This window comes from Zerene cesonia, chromosome 18 (genome assembly GCF_012273895.1).
Source record: "Zerene cesonia ecotype Mississippi chromosome 18, Zerene_cesonia_1.1, whole genome shotgun sequence".
Classification (NCBI taxonomy): domain Eukaryota; kingdom Metazoa; phylum Arthropoda; class Insecta; order Lepidoptera; family Pieridae; genus Zerene; species Zerene cesonia.
This window is the reverse complement of record NC_052119.1, coordinates 5532080-5535431: the sequence shown is the minus strand read 5'-3', so window position 1 is coordinate 5535431 and position 3352 is coordinate 5532080.

Sequence of the window (3352 nt, the reverse complement as noted above, 5' to 3'; positions counted from 1 at the left end):
TTTTTATGTCATAGTCGCGAATGGAGCTGGTGGGTCGCCTGATGGTAAGCGCTACCACCGCCCATGAACATTTGGAGAGGCGTAAGGTCAATAGCAGACCTTCCGCATACAAATTTACATATTTTATTGTGGGAGTCGAGCACGCTTCGGCACGAATTGGGTCAGCTCGCACCGGGGAAGTACCGGAACCCCACAGAAGACCGGTGTGGAACACTAGCATGCTACTGTGTTTCGTTCGGTGAGTGGGGGAGCCGGAGTCCCATATCCTTTTTCTTTCCAGTCCTTTCCGTTATTCCTCTCGTCGATCTTTTCTTAATCCCTTTCCAATTTGAAGTCAGCAATCCATTTGTAGAGTTTGTAAGGTCTGCAATCGACCTTACTCCTCTCCAAATGTTTATGGGCGTTGGTAGCGCTTACCACCAGGTGACCCACCAGCTCCATTGACGACGATAACATAAATAAAAAATATGTATGCATATGTATATATATTTTACAAACAGAATTGGAGGATGATTTTTGCGTTTTTTACTATATTAGTAGGTGATAAGATTTAAGTATCATTTGATAAGTTAATTGCGTCTTTTAATTTCGAATCTATTTTCAGACAGCGATATAGACAGATTTAAATTTTGTTTTATCTTCACGTTACATCACAATAACTGTTACGTCATGCACATGTACTTTTATAACTGGTGATGTACAGATTAAAAAGAATACAGTTTATCTAAATTTATTAAGTGATTTCTCTTAAATTTTTTGTATTTGATTGCGATATGTTTTAAAGAGGTTTTTTCTTGTCTCTTGCTCCTTGTATTGGTACGTACGTCTCTCAGAGCTTTTCAATTTTTATATCAAAAATGCTGGCGTATTTTTGTATTTTATATGACTCTGCGAGCGCTTATGCCAATAATATAAAATGCCTGCTCATTAATATAGTGTGTTGAATACATATTCTAAACACATAGATTACTTACTATAGAACATCAATAATAATATACTAATCTATTTTAATATTATTAAATTGATGAGTTTGTTTGTTTGTTTGCTTGAACGCGCTAATTGTAGGAACTACTAGTCCGATTTGAAATATTCTTTTAACGTTAGACAATTTATTGAGCTATTAGCTATAATATCATCACGTTAAGAACACTGGGAGCGAAGCACCAATGAACAATGCTTCAAAATCGGGGGATCTTTTTTTCTAAAGAGAGTACCTATTCCACGCAGACAAAATAGAGGGCGGAAGCTAGTATAAAATATTAGTGACTTTTTCATACGAATAAAAATATTAAGTCCTAGTACTGAATAAGCTTTAAGTTAATATAACATGCGAACTTGCAAATAATGGCGATAGTACATTTAGCGATATTATTTTTGCGTAGTTTAGTTTTGCAGTATATAGCTAAAGATATAATCAATTTGACTACATATATTAGTATTATATAGATTTACCTAATGAGATGCATCTTTAGAAATCATTTATGACTTTTTAATCCAGTTAAATCCTGTAAATTCGATTAAACCACGTTGTAGTAATCCAAATGCTATTTATAAGATATTTGCATATAGTGCATTGTGTTTAAAACAAGGCTAATGAAAAGCGATAGTGTACTGCGCTATTCTTTGACGGAATTAAGATTTTATTAAACATATTTTGATAATTATTTCGCAGTTTTCATTGTAATTTAAAATGCACTAAATATTCGAATTTTTAGTCACTCGCCTTAAAGCTTTTTTTTTAATGTGTACTATTACAAAGAAACTGCTAAATACCAAACTATTAAATAAATTATCCCTTTTCATTGGCCCCTATTTGACATTATCCATAGTACGCAACTATGGCGCCATCGCTAGCTTTTCACAATGGCTTTTCTTTTCAGCTTTTACGAATTGAATCCAGGTCTGCTTGCCGCTAGAGTGAACGTTCATAATCTATTGACTGATGAGATTGCTTAGCGCTATCGGGCTTTGGCCTATCGCGCGGTCCTCCCCATGGAATTTTTTATCGGGGAATATGTTTGGGTTAAAGATTCGGGTGTTTTTGCTTCGTTCTTTTAAGTGATTGACTGATTATACAGAGACTATACGTAGTGTGATTAGAAATAAAGCAGTGTTAATCTAAATATATATATATAAATACCATCGTTATGAAGAAATTTTCAACTCATTGTGTTGTTTTAAAAATTCTTAGTGATTGACTTTTGGATATGTCGTTTAGTTTAATGAAAACTGTTCATGATTTAGCTAATTAGTATTTCACTTTATCACATCGCAAAAAGAGATGTTATACGTGTCTATGTATCGATAGATTATATACCATAGCTGTAAAAATTGTAAATACCTTTACTTTTAAGCTTTTATTTAGTATGATATTATTTTTATTTATTTGCTAGCGAACGAAATTATAGAATAATGATATTGTGTGATAAAATATGTGATCGGAGAGATATTTTTGGAAAGATTTGATGACGTGTAGGGTAGGTGTTGTTGACTGATCGTAGATTCATACTTAGTATGAATTTAATAATGGCCTTTGAGAAGCCTAGCTTTCAAACTTAAATACGTATTAACGAATTTGATTTGGAATTCTTGTTCATCAATGCTTCTTTGTTAAACGGCAATTGGAAATCGAAACGCAAAATTGTTATAATAATTTAGATTTTGTTATAATTAAGTATGTTTTGCTCAAATTCAATTATCTTTAATTATATATTATAGCATTATAAGGTATTAAATGTAAGAGGAATTTGTATGTAAGTTACAGATTTTGAAAAAAAAAAATGGAAATTAAAAAATGATTCTACATTTTCTAATTACGAATTTCAGGCCTGGATTTTACTATAAATAAATACATATAAATAGTATATGCCGTCAACTTCTTGGGTTATAAATATTAAATAGGAAATTTGCAAAAGTATTACAAAAAAAAAAAAATATATAATTCATGTTTTTTTTTCATTAAACGCGGATAATGTCGACTCAAACACACTTGTTATTACTGCAATAACATGACGTGTTGACTGTTGTATAATAATTATTTAATACTATCTAAAATTTTTGTTGTGACACTTTCAATCCGCGCAAAAAACGTATCAACGTGTGACAATACCGATTCAGGTTTACTATTTAATCATTCAAAAACGTGTTTCTTTTTTTTTTTAATTCTTTTAATCCTTACTTCAGAATAAATAGCGTTAGGTATGTGTATGTAAATAATATACGATGTAAATAGTAATTTTAGTTCTATAGAGTACAATCTGTGATTTTTTTTTAGATTCTGCGTGCTCATTCGTACAATATAACTCAAAATAATATTATTTTGCATAAATAACTTAATAATGTTACTAATTAG